General features: G+C 39.8%; 1 long non-coding RNA gene across 1 annotated transcript; it reads right to left on the bottom strand.

Annotated features, from left to right (window-relative positions):
• Positions 1-244: 244 nt before the first annotated feature.
• LOC144027356 (uncharacterized) lies at positions 245-1,818 on the bottom strand. The gene is made up of 4 exons (XR_013285438.1): positions 1,110-1,818; positions 826-969; positions 717-750; positions 245-637 (listed from the first exon to the last, which is right to left on the bottom strand). It is a non-coding gene; the product is annotated as an uncharacterized LOC144027356 (long non-coding RNA).
• Between the last annotated feature and the right edge of the window lie 23,274 nt (positions 1,819-25,092).

Genomic DNA, 25,092 nt, shown 5'->3' with positions numbered 1-25,092 from the left:
CTTTCAAGCTCCACAGAAAATGTTGTGTTAGGACTATGGAAACGCGGATACTACCAAATGAAAGATTGAAGTCTCATCTTTCATCTAAATAAAAAAGTTTGTTTCTACCTTATTCGTATCCTCAGTAATCAACAATAGAAAACACCTTCGTTTCACCCAAATTCTCGTTTTCTTCCAAAATACGGAGAAATCAAGCTTTTTGTGAAACGATGTTATTTCATGCACTCTAGTGAATTTGGCACTTTTTTTTTTTGCATGAGTGATTCTACAAACACCTAAACTTCTATAAAACACTACCCCAACAATAAAAAATGTTTTTTGATTGCAAAATAACAGTTTATTTACATGCAACAGTAGCAATCCGAACAAACAATTTGGAAAACTCTTTGCAAACTATTTACACGTGCGCAACAGTTTTTGTCAGTCTGCTTCTGCATGGACTGATTTGCGTAGAGGTTGGTATGATGAACGATGTGCTGGAGAAGTTCATCCGTGATGAAGAGCTCCAGGATGTCAGCTGGCAGGTGGGAATTCAGCTCTGCTGCAGCATGCCTTGGTCCTGGTTTTGCAGCAAAGGGGAAGATGGTTGGCTGCCAGCCGAATTCATCAATTTCAAGCCAGCCAGAATCTTTGGGATCTGCAAATATACATTTCAATATCATATATTATTTTAGAGCACTGTGATGCAATGTGTGTGTGTGTGTGTGCATGTTTACCTTTTTTTCTTCGATGTATTGGTTGATGCACATTCTGTAAATTATAGAAGACGTTTACCATCAAATATTTTATTAGAGCTGTGGAGAATCTTTTTTTTTTTCTTTTTACCTTTGTTCTGCTTACTGTGAGAAGGGTCACTTTGGGCCCTATGAGGGGAAGCTTGTTGCGGTGTATTGAAAACGTTTTTGTTTTTTGTTTTTTTTACCTTTCTTTGTCGTAGAACCAGCGGTCGGACGTTGCTGTGAGCACGATCTATAAAATATACATTCACGTTTGTATAGGTAATAGATGTTTTAGTGTATATCAGCACATTTACACACGCTACTAGCAGATCGCCCGAGAAAGTTAGGAAAGTAATCTTACTAGCAATCTCTTAGCATGTTAGCGCTTACCTTCACGTTCTCTGGAAGACTGTCCAAGACTGTCTTGCATCGGACCCATAGTAGTCGTCATCGTCCGATGAAACGTCATCTGTGCAGACGTGCTCAGTTGTGCACCACTTTTCTCCGGTGTTAGCATCGCTAGCCGGTGCGGCCTTAGGACGTTATTAGCATCGCTAGCCGGTGGGGCCTTAGGACGTGGTCGAAACGGCCGTGTCACCGCTTCAACTATGACTTAACTCCGTCATCACTGTGCTCTTGAGCACTGGTCGATGCTTTTGAGCTTTGAAAATAAGGATCAAGCGTGAGCTGCTTGCCATCTGGAGCCTTTTTGACTCCCTTAGCCAAGTTAGCCATTCTCTCCCCCTCAACACTCTAGCTCCGCCTCTCTTCTTCTACTGTTGTCTCCTACCCGATCTTGTCCAAAAGACTCATCACAGCCATCTAGTGGCCAGGAATACTCATTATAGTAACCCGATCGGCTTGATACTTGGAGCACAGCTGCCCAAGGCTTTCCTCCACCCGTTTCCATAAAAAAACATAGTAGACGTCAATTAACGTCTATGGCGGCCAATTCTAGGTTTATACTGAACGTCTTTAAACGTTTATGGCGGTCAAAGAGTTAAGCATTTTGTCTTTCTGGACAAATGAAATTAAAGGCAATTTTTTATGCCCCGCCCCCGTCATATAGTATTTCGAATAGTCAAGATATTTTGCCAAGTTGTTGTCTCAGGTCTTGAGATGATACATGCCAAGTTTGAAGTCAATTGGATGAAAAATGTTTGCAAAGCGGGAAAAAGCATGACCACAGTGAATGTGCCAAAATGGGCCAAAATTGGACATTCAAAAATTCATAGCTCACTTCCTGTACATTTTAGGAAATGGCTTCCACTGACTTTTTTGTGCGTCTCGGGGTTGCTACACGTGCCTGCCAATTTTCGTAGCTCTCGGTCAAATGGGCCGGGATTGGTTTTCATTTTTCTATGCTAGGGGGCGCTATAGAGTCGCGTTGTTATGACAACTACATAATATCACATTTTTCGCCGAGCCCGAAGAGATTGCAAAGTTTGGTGAGTTTTCGTAAATGTTTAGGTCCTCAAAAATGCGATCGTTTGCGGAGAAGAAGAAGAAGAAGAAGAAGCGGAAGAATAATAATTCTTACAAAAACAAGAGGGACCTCGCAGCGGTCGCTGCTCGGGCCCTAATAATAATAATAATCCGATCGAAAAACAATGGGGACCTCGCAGCGGTAGCTGCTCGGGCCCTAATAATAATAATAATTTTTACAAAAACAATAGGGACCTCGCAGCGGTCGCTGCTCGGGCCCTAATAATAATAATAATAATTTTTACAAAAACATTTTGAGTGGTGGAAACTAAAAGAATATTCATAAATGACTTAGTTATCACACTTAGAATGAGTTTACATTTTTTGTACAAAATACCGTATGTGGGGTATTTTTTTTGTATGCCTCAAGGGCTAGGTGGCGCTGTATTCATAACTGAATGTTGTCATAGAGATACCTTCAGGCCTTGATTATAAGCATACATGTCAAGTTTGGGATTTTTTGGAGCATGCACCAGGGAGTTATTAAGCATATCCTTTTTCATTGCGAAACACAAAATTTGATGCCCCGCCCTCATCATATAGTATTCCGAAAAGTCAAGATTTTTCCGCCTGTCGTTGGCTCAGGTCTTTACATGGTCCAGGTCAAGTCTGAAGTCAGTCGGATGAAACGTGTAGGAGAAGTGGGCAAAAGTAGGCCCCCTGTAAATATGCTAAAATCGTAAAAAATGGGACATTCAAAAATTCGTAGCTCACTTCCTGTTCATTTTAGCATATAGGTCCAAGAGACTTTTTTGTAGGTCTTGGGCTCCCTCATACACCTAAAAATTTTCGTAGATCTTGCTTAAACGTACAACCGGGGCTGCTTCGTTAAAAATTTGTAGGGGGCGCTATTGAGTCATTTTTGTAAAAATAGCACAATCAACAAGAAAATATTGTTTATTTTACCAGGCCAGACGTGTGTGCCAAGTTTCATGAGTTTCTGCGCATGTTTAGACCCTCAAAACTGGCGTTGTTTTCTTGGCGAACAGCGCTTAGCCACGCCCCCAGCGATTCGCGAAAACTCACAAACTTCATGTTGTGACATCATGAAGGCCGAAACCCTCATCTGAGCAAATATGAGGTAGGTCCAGTTAACGTGTTTGGAGAAAAACGTAGAAGAAAATTCGTAAGAAAAAAAAATTGCCACTAGGTGGCGCTATTAGTAAGATGAAATATAAGTTCGTAGATGTCTTTAGGGCTGGACACTCATCAAATGTGTGAAATTTTGAGAAGATAGGATCATCTCGGTCAAGTTAATGCAGCTTTTATTGTCCCGAAAAATCTTCAGACTTTGCGTCACCGTAGCGGCCACGCCCTTTCGTGAAAAGTTACAATATTCGGTGTGGGGCATGATCAACATCTTAAGGCTTGTCTGACCAATTTTCAAATGGATCCCTTCAACGAGCTCAGCACAGTAGCTAAAAACGTAAAATAGGACATTTATTGTTACCACTAGGTGGCGCTATATGTATAACCGAATTTTATCATATAGATGTTTTCAGGCCGTGACTATTACGTTGCCTGAGAAGTTTGAGAATTTTTGGAGCTTGAACATGGGAGTTATTAAGCATTTGCTCTTTCTGGACAAATGAAATTTTAAAGGCAATATTTGATGCCCCACCCCCATCATATAGTATTTCGAAAAGGCAAGACTTTTTGCCCAGTTGTTCTCTCAGGTCTTGAGATGATAAATGCCAAGGTTGAAGTCAATCGGAAGAAAACTGTTTGCAAAGGGGGGGAAAGTATGACCACAGTGAATGTGCAAAAATGGGCCAAAATTGGACATTCAAAAATTCATAACTCACTTCCTGTACATTTTGGCTCCATGGTCCCAATATACTTTTTTGTGCGTCTCGGGGTGCTACACGTGCCTGCCAATTTTCGTTGCTCTAGCTCAAACGTGCCGGGCTTGGTTTTTATTTTTCTACGCTAGGGGGCGCTATAGAGTCGCGTTGTTATGACGACTTCATAATATCAAATTTTTCGCCGGGCCTGAGGAGTGTGCAAAGTTCGGTGAGTTTTCGTGAATGTTTAGGTACCCAAAATCGCGATCGTTTGCGGAGAATAAAGAATAATAATAACTAGAGCTGCGAGCAGCTATAAAGGGCCCTCGCAGCCCGGGCCACGTTGGAGTCCTTGCACGTTGGGGTACTTGCACGTTAGGGTACTGGCACGTTGGGGTACTGGCACGTTGGGGTACTGGCATATTGGAAGCAAAATTTCTTTGAAAATGGCATAATAAACGTTTACATGTAGAATATTTTTTTTGCCAATGTGTGTCAAGCTCAACGGGTTTTGGTGATTGTTAAGACCTGCAAAAATCAGCGTCCTTTTTTATTTTTAGGCAATGAGTTGCCCTGATTGATATTTTTTGTAAAAGTGTATATATACATCATCGCTCGTTGTACTCATTGCACAATGTTACTTTTATTGTCCAAAGGGGCAATCAAAAATGAATAAAACAAAATGGAAACGTACATACGTTTGGATCGGTGTGAAGCCAGTGAACAATTTGAGTGGTGGAAACTAAAAGAATATTCAGAAATGACTTAGTCATCACACTTAGAATGAGTTTACATTTTTTTGTACAAAATACCGTATGTGTTTTTTTTTTTTTTATATAAGCCTCAAGGGCTAGGTGGCGCTGTATTTATAACTGAATGTTGTCATCGAGATACCTTCAGGCCTTGATTATAAGCATACATGTCAAGTGTGGGATTTTTTTTGGAGCATGTACCGTGGAGTTATTAAGCATATCCTTCATTCACGATATTGCTTTTAATGTCCACAGAGGCTATCAAAAATAAATAAAAATATATATATGTTTGGATAAGTCTGATGCCAGTGAACATTTTGAGTGGTGGAAACTAAACGAATATTCATAAATGACTTAGTTATCACACTTAGAATGAGTTTACATTTTTTGTACAAAATACCGTATGTGGGGTATTTTTTTTTTATGCCTCAGGGCTAGGTGGCGCTGCATATATAACTGAATGTTGTCATAGAGATAGCTTCAAGCCTTGACGATAAACATACATGTCAAGTTTGGGATTTTTTGGAGCATGTACCGGGGAGTTATTAAGCATATCCTTTTTCAGTGCGAAACACAAATTTTGATGCCCCGCCTTCATCATATAGTATTTCGAAAGGTCAAGATTTTTCCCCCTGTCGTTGGCTCAGGACTTGACATGGTCCAGGTCAAGTCTTAACTCAGTCAGATGAAACGTGTAGGAGAAGTGGGCAAAAGTCTGCCCCCTGTGAATGTGCAAAAATAGTCAAAAATGGGACATTCAAAAATTCGTAGCTCACTTCCTGTTCATTTTAGCATATGGGTCCAAGAGACTTTTTTGTAGGTCTTGGGCTCCCTCATACACCTAAAAATATTCGTCGTTCTTGCTTAAACGTACAACCGGGGCTGCTTCGTTAAAAACTTCTAGGGGGCGCTATTGAGTCATTTTTGTAAAAATAGCACAATCAACAATAAAATATTGCTCATTTTACCAGGCCAGATGTGTGTGCCAAGTTTCATGAGTTTCTGTGCATGTTTAGACCCTCAAAACTGGCGTTATTTTCTTGGCGAACAGCGCTTAGCCACACCCACAGCAATTCGCAAAAACTCACAAACTTCGTGTTGTGACATCATGAAGGCCGAAACCCTCATCTGAGCAAATATGAGGTAGGTCCAGTTAACGTGTTTGGAGAAAAACGTAGAAGAAAATTCGTAAGAAAAAAAATTGCCACTAGGTGGCGCTATCAGTTAGATGAAATATAAGTCAGTAGATGTCTTTAGGGCTGGACTCTCATCAAATGTGTGAAATTTTGAGAAGATAGGATCATCTCGGTCAAGTTAATGCAGCTTTTATTTTCACGAAAAATCTTCAGACTTTGCGTCACCGTAGCGGCCACGCCCTTTGGCGAAAAGTTACAATATTCGGTGTGGGGCATGATCAACATCTTAAGGCTTTTCTGACCAATTTTCAAATGGATCCCTTCAACAAGCTCAGCACAGTAGCTAAAAACGTAAAGTATGACATTTATTGTAACCACTAGGTGGCGCTATATGTATAACTGAATTTTATCATATAGATGTTTTCAGGCCGTGACTATTACGTTGCCTGAGAAGTTTGAGATTTTTTGGAGCTTGAACATGGGAGTTATTAAGCATTTGCTCTTTCTGGACAAATGAAATTTTAAAGGCAATATTTGATGCCCCGCCCCCGTCATATAGTATTTCAAAAAGGCAAGATGTTTTGCCCAGTTGTTCTCTCAGGTCTTGAGATGATAAATGCCAAGTTTGAAGTCAATTGGATGAAAAATGTTTGCAAAGGGGGTAAAAGCATGACCACAGTGAATGTGCCAAAATCGGCCAAAATTGGACATTAAAAAATTCATAGCTCACTTCCTGTACATTTTAGCTACATGGTCCCAATAGACTTTTTTGTGCGTCTCGGTGTGCTACACGTGCCTGCCGATTTTTGTTGCACTAGCTCAAACGTGCCGGGCTTGGTTTTTATTTTTCTACGCTAGGGGGCGCTATCGAGTCGCATTGTTATGACGACTTAATAATATCAAATTTTTCGCCGGGCCTGAGGAGTGTGCAAAGTTCGGTGAGTTTTCGTGAATGTTTAGGTACCCAAAATCGCGATTGTTTGCGGAGAATAAAGAAGAAGAAGAAGAAGAAGAAGAAGAAGAAGAAGAAGAATAATAACTAGAGCTGCGAGCAGCTATAAAGGGCCCTCGCAGCCCGGGCCACGTTGGAGTCCTTGCACGTTGGGGTACTTGCACGTTAGGGTACTGGCACGTTGGGGTACTGGCATATTGGAAGCAAAATTTCTTTGAAAATGGCATAATAAACGTTTACATGTAGAATATTTTTTTTGCCAGTGTGTGTCAAGCTCAACGGGTTTTGGTGATTGTTAAGACCTGCAAAAATCAGCGTCCTTTTTTATTTTTAGGCAATGAGTTGCCCTGATTGATATTTTTTGTAAAAGTGTATATATACATCATCGCTCGTTGTACTCATTGCACAATGTTACTTTTATTGTCCAAAGGGGCAATCAAAAATGAATAAAACAAAATGGAAACGTACATACGTTTGGATCGGTGTGAAGCCAGTGAACAATTTGAGTGGTGGAAACTAAAAGAATATTCAGAAATGACTTAGTCATCACACTTAGAATGAGTTTACATTTTTTTGTACAAAATACCGTATGTGTTTTTTTTTTTTTTATATAAGCCTCAAGGGCTAGGTGGCGCTGTATTTATAACTGAATGTTGTCATCGAGATACCTTCAGGCCTTGATTATAAGCATACATGTCAAGTGTGGGATTTTTTTTGGAGCATGTACCGTGGAGTTATTAAGCATATCCTTCATTCACGATATTGCTTTTAATGTCCACAGAGGCTATCAAAAATAAATAAAAATATATATATGTTTGGATAAGTCTGATGCCAGTGAACATTTTGAGTGGTGGAAACTAAACGAATATTCATAAATGACTTAGTTATCACACTTAGAATGAGTTTACATTTTTTGTACAAAATACCGTATGTGGGGTATTTTTTTTTTATGCCTCAGGGCTAGGTGGCGCTGCATATATAACTGAATGTTGTCATAGAGATAGCTTCAAGCCTTGACGATAAACATACATGTCAAGTTTGGGATTTTTTGGAGCATGTACCGGGGAGTTATTAAGCATATCCTTTTTCAGTGCGAAACACAAATTTTGATGCCCCGCCTTCATCATATAGTATTTCGAAAGGTCAAGATTTTTCCCCCTGTCGTTGGCTCAGGACTTGACATGGTCCAGGTCAAGTCTTAACTCAGTCAGATGAAACGTGTAGGAGAAGTGGGCAAAAGTCTGCCCCCTGTGAATGTGCAAAAATAGTCAAAAATGGGACATTCAAAAATTCGTAGCTCACTTCCTGTTCATTTTAGCATATGGGTCCAAGAGACTTTTTTGTAGGTCTTGGGCTCCCTCATACACCTAAAAATATTCGTCGTTCTTGCTTAAACGTACAACCGGGGCTGCTTCGTTAAAAACTTCTAGGGGGCGCTATTGAGTCATTTTTGTAAAAATAGCACAATCAACAATAAAATATTGCTCATTTTACCAGGCCAGATGTGTGTGCCAAGTTTCATGAGTTTCTGTGCATGTTTAGACCCTCAAAACTGGCGTTATTTTCTTGGCGAACAGCGCTTAGCCACACCCACAGCAATTCGCAAAAACTCACAAACTTCGTGTTGTGACATCATGAAGGCCGAAACCCTCATCTGAGCAAATATGAGGTAGGTCCAGTTAACGTGTTTGGAGAAAAACGTAGAAGAAAATTCGTAAGAAAAAAAATTGCCACTAGGTGGCGCTATCAGTTAGATGAAATATAAGTCAGTAGATGTCTTTAGGGCTGGACTCTCATCAAATGTGTGAAATTTTGAGAAGATAGGATCATCTCGGTCAAGTTAATGCAGCTTTTATTTTCACGAAAAATCTTCAGACTTTGCGTCACCGTAGCGGCCACGCCCTTTGGCGAAAAGTTACAATATTCGGTGTGGGGCATGATCAACATCTTAAGGCTTTTCTGACCAATTTTCAAATGGATCCCTTCAACAAGCTCAGCACAGTAGCTAAAAACGTAAAGTATGACATTTATTGTAACCACTAGGTGGCGCTATATGTATAACTGAATTTTATCATATAGATGTTTTCAGGCCGTGACTATTACGTTGCCTGAGAAGTTTGAGATTTTTTGGAGCTTGAACATGGGAGTTATTAAGCATTTGCTCTTTCTGGACAAATGAAATTTTAAAGGCAATATTTGATGCCCCGCCCCCGTCATATAGTATTTCAAAAAGGCAAGATGTTTTGCCCAGTTGTTCTCTCAGGTCTTGAGATGATAAATGCCAAGTTTGAAGTCAATTGGATGAAAAATGTTTGCAAAGGGGGTAAAAGCATGACCACAGTGAATGTGCCAAAATCGGCCAAAATTGGACATTAAAAAATTCATAGCTCACTTCCTGTACATTTTAGCTACATGGTCCCAATAGACTTTTTTGTGCGTCTCGGTGTGCTACACGTGCCTGCCGATTTTTGTTGCACTAGCTCAAACGTGCCGGGCTTGGTTTTTATTTTTCTACGCTAGGGGGCGCTATCGAGTCGCATTGTTATGACGACTTAATAATATCAAATTTTTCGCCGGGCCTGAGGAGTGTGCAAAGTTCGGTGAGTTTTCGTGAATGTTTAGGTACCCAAAATCGCGATTGTTTGCGGAGAATAAAGAAGAAGAAGAAGAAGAAGAAGAAGAAGAATAATAATAATAATAACTAGAGCTGCGAGCAGCTATAAAGGGCCCTCGCAGCCCGGGCCACGTTGGAGTCCTTGCACGTTGGGGTACTTGCACGTTAGGGTACTGGCACGTTGGGGTACTGGCATATTGGAAGCAAAATTTCTTTGAAAATGGCATAATAAACGTTTACATGTAGAATATTTTTTTTGCCAGTGTGTGTCAAGCTCAACGGGTTTTGGTGATTGTTAAGACCTGCAAAAATCAGCGTCCTTTTTTATTTTTAGGCAATGAGTTGCCCTGATTGGTATTTTTTGTAAAAGTGTATATATACATCATCGCTCGTTGTACTCATTGCACAATGTTACTTTTATTGTCCAAAGGGGCAATCAAAAATTAATAAAACAAAATGGAAACGTACATACGTTTGGATCGGTGTGAAGCCAGTGAACAATTTGAGTGGTGGAAACTAAAAGAATATTCATAAATGACTTAGTCATCACACTTAGAATGAGTTTACATTTTTTTGTACAAAATACCGTATGTGGGTTTTTTTTTTTATATAAGCCTCAAGGGCTAGGTGGCGCTGTATTTATAACTGAATGTTGTCATCGAGATACCTTCAGGCCTTGATTATAAGCATACATGTCAAGTGTGGGATTTTTTTTTGGAGCATGTACCGTGGAGTTATTAAGCATATCCTTCATTCACGATATTGCTTTTAATGTCCACAGAGGCTATCAAAAATAAATAAAAATATATATATGTTTGGATAAGTCTGATGCCAGTGAACATTTTGAGTGGTGGAAACTAAAAGAATATTCATAAATGACTTAGTTATCACACTTAGAATGAGTTTACATTTTTTGTACAAAATACCGTATGTGGGGTATTTTTTTTTTATGCCTCAAGGGCTAGGTGGCGTTGCATATATAACTGAATGTTGTCATAGAGATAGCTTCAGGCCTTGACGATAAACATACATGTCAAGTTTGGGATTTTTTGGAGCATGTAACGGGGAGTTATTAAGCATATCCTTTTTCAGTGCGAAACACAAATTTTGATGCCCCGCCTTCATCATATAGTATTTCGAAAGGTCAAGATTTTTCCCCCTGTCGTTGGCTCAGGTCTTGACATGGTCCAGGTCAAGTCTTAACTCAGTCAGATGAAACGTGTAGGAGAAGTGGGCAAAAGTCTGCGCCCTGTGAATGTGCAAAAATTGTCAAAAATGGGACATTCAAAAATTCGTAGCTCACTTCCTGTTCATTTTAGCATATGGGTACAAGAGACTTTTTTGTAGGTCTTGGGCTCCCTCATACACCTAAAAATATTCGTCGTTCTTGCTTAAACGTACAACCGGGGCTGCTTCGTTAAAAACTTCTAGGGGGCGCTATTGAGTCATTTTTGTAAAAATAGCACAATCAACAATAAAATATTGCTCATTTTACCAGGCCAGATGTGTGTGCCAAGTTTCATGAGTTTCTGTGCATGTTTAGACCCTCAAAACTGGCGTTGTTTTCTTGGCGAACAGCGCTTAGCCACACCCACAGCAATTCGCGAAAACTCACAAACTTCGTGTTGTGACATCATGAAGGCCGAAACCCTCATCTGAGCAAATATGAGGTAGGTCCAGTTAACGTGTTTGGAGAAAAACGTAGAAGAAAATTCGTAATAAAAAAAATTGCCACTAGGTGGCGCTATCAGTTAGATGAAATATAAGTCAGTAGATGTCTTTAGGGCTGGACTCTCATCAAATGTGTGAAATTTTGGGAAGATAGGATCATCTCGGTCAAGTTAATGCAGCTTTTATTTTCACGAAAAATCTTCAGACTTTGCGTCACCGTAGCGGCCACGCCCTTTGGCGAAAAGTTACAATATTCGGTGTGGGGCATGATCAACATCTTAAGCCTTTTCTGACCAATTTTCAAATGGATCCCTTCAACAAGCTCAGCACAGTAGCTAAAAACGTAAAGTATGACATTTATTGTAACCACTAGGTGGCGCTATATGTATAACTGAATTTTATCATATAGATGTTTTCAGGCCGTGACTATTACGTTGCCTGAGAAGTTTGAGATTTTTTGGAGCTTGAACATGGGAGTTATTAAGCATTTGCTCTTTCTGGACAAATGAAATTTTAAAGGCAATATTTGATGCCCCGCCCCCGTCATATAGTATTTCAAAAAGGCAAGATGTTTTGCCCAGTTTTTCTCTAAGGTCTTGAGATGATAAATGCCAAGTTTGAAGTCAATTGGATGAAAAATGTTTGCAAAGGGGGGAAAAGCATGACCACAGTGAATGTGCCAAAATAGGCCAAAATTGGACATAAAAAAATTCATAGCTCACTTCCTGTACATTTTAGCTACATGGTCCCAATAGACTTTTTGGTGCGTCTCGGGGTGCTACACGTGCCTGCCAATTTTTGTTGCTCTAGCTCAAACGTGCCGGGCTTGGTTTTTATTTTTCTACGCTAGGGGGCGCTATCGAGTCGCATTGTTATGACGACTTAATAATATCAAATTTTTCGCCGGGCCTGAGGAGTGTGCAAAGTTCGGTGAGTTTTCGTGAATGTTTAGGTACCCAAAATCGCGATCGTTTGCGGAGAATAAAGAATAATAATAATAATAATAATAATAATAATAATAATAATAATAATAATAATAATAATAATAATTTTTACAAAAACAATAGGGACCTCGCAGCGGTCGCTGCTCGGGCCCTAATAATAATTTTTACAAAAACAATAGGGACCTAGCAGCGGTCGCTGCTCGGGCCCTAATAACTAGAGCTGCGAGCAGCTATAAAGGGCCCTCGCAGCCCGTGCCACGTTGGGGTCCTTGCACGTTGGGGTACTTGCACGTTGGGGTACTGGCACATTGGGGTACTGGCATATTGGAAGCAAAATTTCTTTGAAAATGGCATAATAAACGTTTACATGTAGAATATTTTTTTGCCAGTGTGTGTGTCAAGCTCAACGGGTTTTGGTGATTGTTAAGACCTGCAAAAATCAGCGTCCTTTTTTATTTTTAGGCAATGAGTTGCCCTGATTGGTATTTTTTTGTAAAAGTGTATATACACATCATCGCTCGTTGTACTCATTGCACAATGTTACTTTTATTGTCTAAAGGGGCAATCAAAAATGAATAAAACAAAATGGAAACGTACATACGTTTGGATCGGTGTGAAGCCAGTGAACAATTTGAGTGGTGGAAACTAAAAGAATATTCATAAATGACTTAGTTATCACACTTAGAATGAGTGTACATTTTTTGTACAAAATACCGTATGTGGGGTATTTTTTTTTCATGCCTCAAGGGCTAGGTGGCGCTGCATATATAACTGAATGTTGTCATAGAGATAACTTCAGGCCTTGACGATAAACATACATGTCAAGTTTGGGATTTTTTGGAGCATGTCCCGGGGAGTTATCAAGCATATCCTTTTACATTGCGAAACACAAATTTCGATGCCCCGCCCTCATCATATAGTATTTCGAAAAGTCAAAATTTTTCCCCCTGTCGTTGGCTCAGGTCTTGACATGGTCCAGGCCAAGTCTTAACTCAGTCGGATGAAACGTGTAGGAGAAGTGGGCAAAAGTCTGCCCCCTGTGAATGTGCAAAAATCGTCAAAAATGGGACATTCAAAAATTCGTAGCTCACTTCCTGTTCATTTTAGCATATGGGTACAAGAGACTTTTTTGTAGGTCTTGGGCTCCCTCATACACCTAAAAATATTCGGCGTTCTTGCTTAAACGTACAACCGGGGCTGCTTCGTTAAAAATTTCGAGGGGGCGCTATTGAGTCATTTTTGTAAAAATAGCACAATCAACAATAAAATATTGCTCATTTTACCAGGCCAGATGTGTGTGCCAAGTTTCAGGAGTTTCTGTGCATGTTTAGACCCTCAAAACTGGCGTTGTTTTCTTGGCGAACAGCGCTTAGCCACGCCTACAGCAATTCGCGAAAACTCACAAACTTCGTGTTGTGACATCATGAAGGCCGAAACCCTCATCTGAGCAATTATGAGGTAGGTCCAGTTAACGTGTTTGGAGAAAAACGTAGAAGAAAATTCGTAAGAAAAAAAATTGCCACTAGGTGGCGCTATCAGTTAGATGAAATATAAGTCAGTAGATGTCTTTAGGGCTGGACTCTCATCAAATGTGTGAAATTTTGAGAAGATAGGATCATCTCAGTCAAGTTTATGCAGCTTTTATTTTCACGAAAAATCTTCAGACTTTGCGTCACCGTAGCGGCCACGCCCTTTGGCGAAAAGTTACAATATTCGGTGTGGGGCATGATCAACATCTTAAGGCTTTTCTGACCAATTTTCAAATGGATCCCTTCAACAAGCTCAGAACAGTAGCTAAAAACGTAAAGTATGACATTTATTGTAACCACTAGGTGGCGCTATATGTATAACTGAATTTTATCATATAGATGTTTTCAGGCCGTGACTATTACGTTGCCTGAGAAGTTTGAGATTTTTTGGAGCTTGAACATGGGAGTTATTAAGCATTTGCTCTTTCTGGACAAATGAAATTTTAAAGGCAATATTTGATGCCCCGCCCCCGTCATATAGTATTTCAAAAAGGCAAGATGTTTTGCCCAGTTTTTCTCTCAGGTCTTGAGATGATAAATGCCAAGTTTGAAGTCAATTGGATGAAAAATGTTTGCAAAGGGGGAAAAAGCATGACCACAGTGAATGTGCCAAAATAGGCCAAAATTGGACATTAAAAAATTCATAGCTCACTTCCTGTACATTTTAGCTACATGGTCCCAATAGACTTTTTTGTGCGTCTCGGGGTGCTACACGTGCCTGCCAATTTTTGTTGCTCTAGCTCAAACGTGCCGGGCTTGGTTTTTATTTTTCTACGCTAGGGGGCGCTATCGAGTCGCATTGTTATGACGACTTAATAATATCAAATTTTTTGCCGGGCCTGAGGAGTGTGCAAAGTTCGGTGAGTTTTCGTGAATGTTTAGGTACCCAAAATCGCGATCGTTTGCGGAGAATAAAGAAGAAGAAGAAGAAGAAGAAGAAGAAGAAGAAGAAGAAGAAGAAGAAGAAGAAGAATAACTAGAGCTGCGAGCAGCTATAAAGGGCCCTCGCAGCCCGGGCCACGTTGGGGTCCTTGCACGTTGGGGTACTTGCACGTTGGGGTACTGGCACGTTGGGGTACTGGCATATTGGAAGCAAAATTTCTTTGAAAATGGCATAATAAACGTTTACATGTAGAATATTTTTTTTGCCAGTGTGTGTCAAGCTCAACGGGTTTTGGGGATTGTTAAGACCTGCAAAAATCTGCGTCCTTTTTTATTTTTAGGCAATGAGTTGCCCTGATTGGTATTTTTTTGTAAAAGTGTATATATACATCATCGCTCGTTGTACTCATTGCACAATGTTACTTTTATTGTCCAAAGGGGCAATCAAAAATGAATAAAACAAAATGGAAACGTACATACGTTTGGATCGGTGTGAAGCCAGTGAACAATTTGAGTGGTGGAAACTAAAAGAATATTCATAAATGACTTAGTTATCACACTTAGAATGAGTGTACATTTTTTGTACAAAATACCGTATGTGGGGTATTTTTTATTTTTTTTTATATAAGCCTCAAGGGCTAGGTGGCGCTGTATTTATAACTGAATGTTGTCATAGAGATACCTTCAGGCCTTGATTATAAGCATACATGTCAAGTGTGGGATTTTTTTTTTGGAGCATGTACCGTGGAGTTATTAAGCATATCCTTCATTCACGATATTGCTTTTAATGTCCATAGAGGCTATCAAAAATAAATAAAAATATATATATGTTTGGATAAGTCTGATGCCAGTGAACATTTTGAGTGGTGGAAACTAAAAGAATATTCATAAATGACTTCGTTATCACACTTAGAATGAGTGTACATTTTTTGTACAAAATACCGTATGTGGGGTATTTTTTTTTCATGCCTCAAGGGCTAGGTGGCGCTGCATATATAACTGAATGTTGTCATAGAGATAACTTCAGGCCTTGACGATAAACATACATGTCAAGTTTGGGATTTTTTGGAGCATGTACCGGGGAGTTATCAAGCATATCCTTTTTCATTGTGAAACACAAATTTTGATGCCCCGCCCTCATCATATAGTATTTCGAAAAGTCAAAATTTTCCCCCCTGTCGTTGGCTCAGGTCTTGACATGGTCCAGGCCAAGTCTTAACTCAGTCGGATGAAACGTGTAGGAGAAGTGGGCAAAAGTCTGCCCCCTGTGAATGTGCAAAAATCGTCAAAAATGGGACATTCAAAAATTCGTAGCTCACTTCCTGTTCATTTTAGCATATGGGTACAAGAGACGTTTTTGTAGGTCTTGGGCTCCCTCATACACCTAAAAATATTCGGCGTTTTTGCTTAAACGTACAACCGGGGCTGCTTCGTTAAAAATTTCGAGGGGGCGCTATTGAGTCATTTTTGTAAAAATAGCACAATCAACAATAAAATATTGCTCATTTTACCAGGCCAGATGTGTGTGCCAAGTTTCAGGAGTTTCTGTGCATGTTTAGACCCTCAAAACTGGCGTTGTTTTCTTGGCGAACAGCGCTTAGCCACGCCTACAGCAATTCGCGAAAACTCACAAACTTCGTGTTGTGACATCATGAAGGCCGAAACCCTCCTCTGAGCAAATATGAGGTAGGTCCAGTTAACGTGTTTGGAGAAAAACGTAGAAGAAAATTCGTAAGAAAAAAAATTGCCACTAGGTGGCGCTATCAGTTAGATGAAATGTAAGTTAGTAGATGTCTTTAGAGCTGGACTCTCATCAAATGTGTGAAATTTTGAGAAGATAGGATCATCTCGGTCAAGTTAATGCAGCTTTTATTTTCACGAAAAATCTTCAGATTTTGCGTCACCGTAGCGGCCACGCCCTTTGATGAAAAGTTACAATATTCGGTGTGGGGCATGATCAACATCTTAAGGCTTTTCTGACCAATTTTCAAATGGATCCCTTCAACAAGCTCAGCACAGTAGCTAAAAACGTAAAGTATGACATTTATTGTAACCACTAGGTGGCGCTATATGTATAACTGAATTTTGTCATATAGATGTTTTCAGGCTGTGACTATTACGTTGCCTGAGAAGTTTGAGATTTTTTGGAGCTTCAACATGGGAGTTATTAAGCATTTGCTCTTTCTGGACAAATGAAATTTTAAAGGCAATATTTGATGCTCCGCCCCCGTCATATAGTATTTCGAAAAGGCAAGATGTTTTGCCCAGCTGTTCTCTTAGGTCTTGAGATGATAAATGCCAAGTTTGAAGTCAATTGGATGAAAAATGTTTGCAAAGGGGGAAAAAGCATGACCACAGTGAATGTGCCAAAATAGGCCAAAATTGGACATTAAAAAATTCATAGCTCACTTCCTGTACATTTTAGCTACATGGTCCCAATAGACTTTTTTGTGCATCTCGGGGTGCTACACGTGCCTGCCAATTTTCGTTGCTCTAGCTCAAACGTGTCGGGCTTGGTTTTTATTTTTCTACGCTAGGGGGCGCTATAGAGCCGCGTTGTTATAACGACTTCATAATATCAAATTTTTCGCCGGACCTGAGGAGTGTGCAAAGTTTGGTGAGTTTTCGTGCATATTTAGGTACCCAAAATCGCGATTGTTTGCGGAGAATAAAGAAGAAGAATAATAATAATAACTAGAGCTGCGAGCAGCTATAAAGGGCCCTCGCAGCCCGGGCCACGTTGGAGTCCTTGCACGTTGGGGTACTTGCACGTTAGGGTACTGGCACGTTGGGGTACTGGCACGTTGGGGTACTGGCATATTGGAAGCAAAATTTCTTTGAAAATGGCATAATAAACGTTTACATGTAGAATATTTTTTTTGCCAGTGTGTGTCAAGCTCAACGGGTTTTGGTGATTGTTAAGACCTGCAAAAATCAGCGTCCTTTTTTATTTTTAGGCAATGAGTTGCCCTGATTGGTATTTTTTGTAAAAGTGTATATATACATCATCGCTCGTTGTACTCATTGCACAATGTTACTTTTATTGTCCAAAGGGGCAATCAAAAATGAATAAAACAAAATGGAAACGTACATACGTTTGGATCGGTGTGAAGCCAGTGAACAATTTGAGTGGTGGAAACTAAAAGAATATTCATAAATGACTTAGTCATCACACTTAGAATGAGTTTACATTTTTTTGTACAAAATACCGTATGTGGGGTATTTTTTTTTCATGCCTCAAGGGCTAGGTGGCGCTGCATATATAACTGAATGTTGTCATAGAGATAACTTCAGGCCTTGACGATAAACATACATGTCAAGTTTGGGATTTTTTGGAGCATGTACCGGGGAGTTATCAAGTATATCCTTTTTCATTGCGAAACACAAATTTTGATGCCACGCCCTCATCATATAGTATTTCGAAAAGTCAAGATTTTCCCCCCTGTCGTTGGCTCAGGTCTTGACATTGTCCAGGCCAAGTCTTAACTCAGTCGGATGAAACGTGGAGAAGAAGTGGGCAAAAGTATGCCCCCTGTAAATGTGCAAAAATCATTAAAAATGGGACATTCAAAAATTCGTAGCTCACTTCCTGTTCATTTTAGCATATGGGTCCAAGAGACTTTTATGTAGGTCTTGGGCTCCCTCATACACCTAAAATTTTTCGTAGATCTTGCTTAAACGTACAACCGGGGCTGCTTCGTTAAAATTTTCTAGGGGGCGCTATTGAGTCATTTTTGTAAAAATAGCACAATCAACATTAAAATATTGCTCATTTTACCAGGCCAGATGTGTGTGCCAAGTTTCATGAGTTTCTGTGCATGTTTAGACCCTCAAAACCGGCGTTGTTTTCTTGGCGAACAGCGCTTAGCCACGCCCACAGCAATTCACGAAAACTCACAAACTTCGTGTTGTGACATCATGAAGGCCGAAACCCTCATCTGAGCAAATCTGAGGTAGGTCCAGTTAACGTGTTTGGACAAAAACGTAGAAGAAAATTCGTAAGAAAAAAAAAATGCCACTAGGTGGCGCTATCAGTAAGATGAAATATAAGTTCGTAGATGTCTTTAGGGCTGGACTCTCATCAAATGTGTGAAATTTTGAGAAGATAGGATCATCTCGGTCAAGTTAATGCAGCTTTTATTGTCACGAAAAATCTTCAGACTTTGCGTCACCGTAGCGGCCACGCCCTTTGGCGAAAAGTTACAATATTCGGTGTGGGGCATGATCAACATCTTAAGGCTTTTCTGACCAATTTTCAACTGGATCCCTTCAACGAGCTCAGCACTGTAGCTAAAAATGTAAAGTATGACATTTATTGTTACCACTAGGTGGCACTATATGTATAACTGAATTTTATCATATAGATGTTTTCAGGCCGTGACTATTACGTTTTCTGAGAAGTTTGAGATTTTTCGGAGCTTGAACATGGGAGTTATTAAGCATTTGCTCTTTCTGGACAAATGAAATTTTCAAGGCAATATTTGATGCCCCGCCCCCGTCATATAGTATTTCAAAAAGTCAAGGTTTTTTGCCCAGTTGTTGTCTCAGGTCTTGAGATGATAAATGCCAATTTTGAAGTCAACTGGATGAAAAATGTTTGCAAAGGGGGAAAAAGCATGACCACAGTGAATGTGCCAAAATAGGCCAAAATTGGACATTAAAAAATTCATAGCTCACTTCCTGTACATTTTAGCGACATGGTCCCAATAGACTTTTTTGTGCGTCTCGGGGTGCTACACGTGCCTGCCAATTTTCGTTGCTCTAGCTCAAACGTGCCGGGCTTGGTTATTATTTTTCTACGCTAGGGGGCGCTATAGAGTCGCGTTGTTATGACGCCTTCATAATATCAAATTTTTCGCCGGGCCCGAAGAGTGCGCAAAGTTCGGTGAGTTTTCGTGAATGTTTAGGTACCCAAAATCGCGATCGTTTGCGGAGAATAAAGAAGAAGAAGAAGAACTAGAGCTGCGAGCAGCTATAAAGGGCCCTCGCAGCCCGGGCCACGTTGGAGTCCTTGCACGTTGGGGTACTTGCACGTTAGGGTACTGGCACGTTGGGGTACTGGCACGTTGGGGTACTGGCATATTGGAAGCAAAATTTGTTTGAAAATGGCATAATAAACGTTTACATGTAGAATATTTTTTTTGCCAGTGTGTGTCAAGCTCAACGGGTTTTGGTGATTGTTAAGACCTGCAAAAATCAGCGTCCTTTTTTATTTTTAGGCAATGAGTTGCCCTGATTGGTATTTTTTGTAAAAGTGTATATATACATCATCGCTCGTTGTACTCATTGCACAATGTTACTTTTATTGTCCAAAGGGGCAATCAAAAATGAATAAAACAAAATTGAAACGTACATACGTTTGGATCGGTGTGAAGCCAGTGAACAATTTGAGTGGTGGAAACTAAAAGAATATTCATAAATGACTTAGTCATCACACTTAGAATGAGTTTACATTTTTTTGTACAAAATACCGTATGTGTTTTTTTTTTTTTTATATAAGCCTCAAGGGCTAGGTGGCGCTGTATTTATAACTGAATGTTGTCATCGAGATACCTTCAGGCCTTGATTATAAGCATACATGTCAAGTGTGGGATTTTTTTTGGAGCATGTACCGTGGAGTTATTAAGCATATCCTTCATTCACGATATTGCTTTTAATGTCCACAGAGGCTATCAAAAATAAATAAAAATATATATATGTTTGGATAAGTCTGATGCCAGTCAACATTTTGAGTGGTGGAAACTAAAAGAATATTCATAAATGACTGAGTTATCACACTTAGAATGAGTTTACATTTTTTGTACAAAATACCGTATGTGGGGTATTTTTTTTTTTATGCCTCAAGGGCTAGGTGGCGCTACATATATAACTGAATGTTGTCATAGAGATAGCTTCAGGCCTTGACGATAAACATACATGTCAAGTTTGGGATTTTTTGGAGCATGTACCGGGGAGTTATTAAGCATATCCTTTTTCAGTGCGAAACACAAATTTTGATGCCCCGCCTTCATCATATAGTATTTCGAAAGGTCAAGATTTTTCCCCCTGTCGTTGGCTCAGGTCTTGACATGGTCCAGGTCAAGTCTTAACTCCGTCAGATGAAACGTGTAGGAGAAGTGGGCAAAAGTCTGCGCCCTGTGAATGTGCAAAAATCGTCAAAAATGGGACATTCAAAAATTCGTAGCTCACTTCCTGTTCATTTTAGCATATGGGTCCAAGAGACTTTTTTGTAGGTCTTGGGCTCCCTCATACACCTAAAAATATTCGTAGATCTTGTTTAAACGTACAACCGGGGCTGCTTCGTTAAAAATTCCTAGGGGGTGCTATTGAGTCATTTTTGTAAAAATAGCACAATCAACAATGAAATATTGTTCATTTTACCAGGCCAGATGTGTGTGCCAAGTTTCATGAGTTTCTGTGCATGTTTAGACCCTCAAAACTGGCGTTGTTTTCTTGGCGAACAGCGCTTAGCCACACCCACAGCAATTCGCGAAAACTCACAAACTTCGTGTTGTGACATCATGAAGGCCGAAACCCTCATCTGAGCAAATATGAGGTAGGTCCAGTTAACGTGTTTGGAGAAAAACGTAGAAGAACATTCGTAATAAAAAAAATTGCCACTAGGTGGCGCTATCAGTTAGATGAAATATAAGTCAGTAGATGTCTTTAGGGCTGGACTCTCATCAAATGTGTGAAATTTTGAGAAGATAGGATCATCTCGGTCAAGTTAATGCAGCTTTTATTTTCACGAAAAATCTTCAGACTTTGCGTCACCGTAGCGGCCACGCCCTTTGGCGAAAAGTTACAATATTCGGTGTGGGGCATGATCAACATCTTAAGCCTTTTCTGACCAATTTTCAAATGGATCCCTTCAACAAGCTCAGCACAGTAGCTAAAAACGTAAAGTATGACATTTATTGTAACCACTAGGTGGCGCTATATGTATAACTGAATTTTATCATATAGATGTTTTCAGGCCGTGACTATTACGTTGCCTGAGAAGTTTGAGATTTTTTGGAGCTTGAACATGGGAGTTATTAAGCATTTGCTCTTTCTGGACAAATGAAATTTTAAAGGCAATATTTGATGCCCCGCCCCCGTCATATAGTATTTCAAAAAGGCAAGATGTTTTGCCCAGTTTTTCTCTCAGGTCTTGAGATGATAAATGCCAAGTTTGAAGTCAATTGGATGAAAAATGTTTGCAAAGGGGGAAAAAGCATGACCACAGTGAATGTGCCAAAATAGGCCAAAATTGGACATAAAAAAATTCATAGCTCACTTCCTGTACATTTTAGCTACATGGTCCCAATAGACTTTTTTGTGCGTCTCGGGGTGCTACACGTGCCTGCCAATTTTTGTTGCTCTAGCTCAAACGTGCCGGGCTTGGTTTTTATTTTTCTACGCTAGGGGGCGCTATCGAGTCGCATTGTTATGACGACTTAATAATATCAAATTTTTCGCCGGGCCTGAGGAGTGTGCAAAGTTCGGTGAGTTTTCGTGAATGTTTAGGTACCCAAAATCGCGATCGTTTGCGGAGAATAAAGAATAATAATAATAACTAGAGCTGCGAGCAGCTATAAAGGGCCCTCGCAACCCGGGCCACGTTGGGGTATTTGCACGTCGGGGTACTGGCATGTTGGGGTACTGTCAAATAGGAAACCATCTAAATTTTAAACGTTTTTGCCATGCTTTGTGTTTGTAAAGTTTCATGGAAAGGCCAAAAATGATGCACAGTTAACAAAATAAAATCAAAATGGATTGGCACATGGCTATATAGAATACTTTTTGAATATATTAGGCATGCCTGCCAATATTCACACATCTAGCTGAATCATATAATCGGAAAGACTTCATAAAAATGTCTAGAGGGCGCTATTGAAGCATTTATTGCAAATTTAATAAGAAATCTCTAAAATATTCATGCTTATGACAAGCCTGATGTGTGTGTAAAGTTTCATGAGTTTTTGCACATGTTTAGACCCCCCCAAAAAAAAGCAGCATTTTACTTGGCAAACAATGCATCGCCATGAAACGGCGTGGGACAAAATAAATAACTTTCGATAACTTTGTATCTTAAACATCTTAAGATGAAGCACACCAAGTTTGAAGACAGTCGGATAAATTTTGTAGGAGGAGTTCGTTAAAATATGACCCCTAAAAAAGGCCACAAAAAATGGCTACAAATCCCAACGTAAATCAAAATGGCGGACTTCCTGTTTGTTTTGGAAGATGGTTCCAAGAGACTATTTTGTACATCGTGGGCTCTTATGTATGCCTCTAAATTATCATAGCGCTAGGTGAAACGTACAACCGGGAATGCTTCGTTAAAGAGGAGTTTTTTACCTCAAAATGTGATGACCGGCCCTTACGGGACTTCCTGTTGGGTTTAGCACATGGCACCAAGAGACTTTTTTGTACATTGTGGGCTGTTAAATTTGTCTCCAAATTTTCGTAGCTCTCGCTGCTTCGTACAACTGTGAATGCTTCATTAAGAGGGAATTTTTTCCTTTGCAAACTGTGCATGCCACGGCAACAGCGTGCGACGAAATAAAAAGCTTTCAATAACTTTTCATCTTCAACATTTTAAGATGAATCACACCAAGTTTGGAGATGATCGGAAAAACTCTGTAGGAGGAGTTCGTTAAAATAAGACCCCTATGAAATGGCCCAAAAAATGGCAACACGTTCCAAAGTAAATCAAAATGGCGGACTTCCTGTTCGGTTTAGCATATGGTTCAAAAAGAGTTTTTTGTACCTTGAGGGCTGTTACATATGTCTTCAAATGTTGGTAACTCTAGGTGAAATGTACAGCCGGGAATGCTTCATTAAATAAGAATTTTGAAACACAAAATTTGATGCCTCGCCTCTGGCGGACTTCCTGTTAGGTTTAGCATATGGTTCAAAAAGAGTTTTTTGTAGATCATAGTCTGTTACATATGTGTACCAATTTTCGTGGCTCTCAATTAAACGTACCACGGCAATGCTTTGTTAAGTAAGAATTTTGAAACTGTAAATTTGATGCCCCGCCACCGTCATATAGTATGTCAAAAACTTTAGATTTTTTACCATGATGTTGTCCCAGGTCTTGAGATGGTACAGCCCAAGTTTGAAGTCAATCGGGTTAACCGTGTAGGAGAAGCGGGCAAAAGTATGACCCCTGTAAATGTGCAAAAATGGGCCAAAATTGGACATTCAAATACTCATACCTCACTTCCTGTCTATTTTAGGGTACACATATCAAAGAGGTTTTTGTTCATCTGGATGTGCTACAGGTGCCACACAATTTTCGTAGCCATAGGACAATCGTAGCGGGACAGGGATCCGTTAAACCTATGTAGGTGGCGCTACAGAGCCATTTTTCTGTTATCACGTATGGCGACTTTAAAATATCAAATTTTTCGCCAGGCCCGATCTCCGTGTAAAGTTTGGTGAGTTTTCGTTCATGTTTAGTGCCTCAAAAATGTGGTTGTTTGCGGAAAAGAATAATAACAAAGAAAAAGAAGAAGAAGAAGAATAACTAGAGCTGCGAGCAGCTATAAAGGGCCCTCGCAACCCGGGCCACGTTGGGGTATTTGCACGTCGGGGTACTGGCATGTTGGGGTACTGTCAAATAGGAAACCGTCTAAATTTTAAACGTTTTTGCCATGCTTTGTGTTTGTAAAGTTTCATGGAAAGGCCAAAAATGATGCACAATTAACAAAATAAAATCAAAATGGATTGGCACATGGCTATATAGAATACTTTTTGAATATATTAGGCATGCCTGCCAATATTCACACATCTAGCTGAATCATATAATCGGAAAGACCTCATAAAAATGTCTAGAGGGCGCTATTGAAGCATTTATTGCAAATTTAATAAGAAATCTCTAAAATATTCATGCTTATGACAAGCCTGATGTGTGTGTAAAGTTTCATGAGTTTTTGCACATGTTTAGACCAAAAAAAAAAAAGCAGCATTTTACTTGGCAAACAATCCATCGCCAAGAAACGGCGTGCGACAAAATAAATAACTTCCGATAACTTTGTATCTTAAACATCTTAAGATGAAGCACACCAAATTTGAAGACAGTCGGATAAATTTTGTAGGAGGAGTTCGTTAAAATATGACCCCTAAAAAAGGCCACAAAAAATGGCTACAAATCCCAACGTAAATCAAAATGGCGGACTTCCTGTTTGGTTTAGCAGATGGTTCCAAGAGACTTTTTTGTACATCGTGGGCTCTTATGTATGCCTCTAAATTATCATAGCGCTAGGTGAAACGTACAACCGGGAATGCTTCGTTAAAGAGGAGTTTTTTACCTCAAAATGTGATGCCCGGCCCCTACGGGACTTCCTGTTGGGTTTAGCACATGGCACCAAGAGACTTTTTTGTACATCGTGGGCTGTTAAATTTGTCTCCAAATTTTCGTAGCTCTAGCTGCTTCGTACAACTGGGAATGCTTCATTAAGAGGGAATTTTTTCCTTCGCAATCTGTGCATGCCACGGCAACAGCATGCGACGAAATAAAAAGCTTTCAATAACTTTTCATCTTCAACATTTTAAGATGAATCACACCAAGTTTGGAGATGATCGGAGAAACTCTGTAGGAGGAGTTCGTTAAAATAAGACCCCTATGAAATGG

The sequence above is a fragment of the Festucalex cinctus genome, chromosome 10 (assembly GCF_051991245.1).
Source record: "Festucalex cinctus isolate MCC-2025b chromosome 10, RoL_Fcin_1.0, whole genome shotgun sequence".
Taxonomy (NCBI): Eukaryota; Metazoa; Chordata; class Actinopteri; order Syngnathiformes; family Syngnathidae; genus Festucalex; species Festucalex cinctus.
Note: the sequence above shows the minus strand (reverse complement) of the source record. Positions and strands in the feature narration are given on the sequence as shown.